Source organism: Colobus angolensis, unplaced genomic scaffold, assembly GCF_000951035.1.
Source record: "Colobus angolensis palliatus isolate OR3802 unplaced genomic scaffold, Cang.pa_1.0 Scaffold48, whole genome shotgun sequence".
Lineage (NCBI taxonomy): Eukaryota > Metazoa > Chordata > Mammalia > Primates > Cercopithecidae > Colobus > Colobus angolensis.
Genome location: NW_012118265.1, coordinates 7,048,360 through 7,049,283, shown reverse-complemented (window position 1 = coordinate 7,049,283; position 924 = coordinate 7,048,360).

Below are 924 nucleotides of genomic sequence, written 5' to 3'. Positions count from 1 at the left end.
TTTTCCTCTAATACTAGAAGAGATTAACAAAAATTCTTGCACAATATTTCTTAATTTTAAGTACATTTTTTGTATTATGCCTTTGAATGCTTTTTCTATTCTATGTGTCCAGTTCTCTAATTGTCTGGCCTCCAGTTTAGATTCTTCTTTCTAATTTCTTTAATTCATTTGTCCTTTCTTATTCTCTCCCTTTGATTACCTCTAACTACTCTTGTTCAGTAATTTTATTTCAGTCACTTCATTTTGTTCTTATTTCTAATTTATTTCTTATTTCCTTAATGATAATTTGATTCTCAACTTTTACTTCACACTTCAATCTCACCATTTCCATCTCATTCTGAAAGAATCTATCTTTTCCTCATGCTGCTATTTTTTGAATTTATATTCTTATTAAATTTTGTAGGCTAAAGCAGCCATGAAGAATCCCTCTTTGTTCTCTGAGAATTTCTTTGTTTAATCAACATCAAATGACATTCTTTGAAGTCTAAAACATTGGCTGTACCCATTTTCTTATTTGATTGCTAGTGAATATGTATAAATTCAGCAATATAATATATAATGCATACTTATATATTATTATATAGTATAGCTATTGAATATATGTGCAAATATATATTATATATTGAATAGATATAGAATATATGTTGAATATACATTATATGCAATGTTGAATATATATTATATATTGAATATTATATATTCACAGATTCCTGAAACACCTGATATCTAATGGCCCAATCATTTCTTTATAGACTGAATGGAGTGTGAACTAATCTATGGGTGTGAATTTATTATATTATATATGAAATATATATTATCTCTATATATTATATATATTATATGTAATGTTGAATATATATTATATATTGAATATTATATATTCACAGATTCCTGAAACACCTGATATCTAATGGCCCAATCATT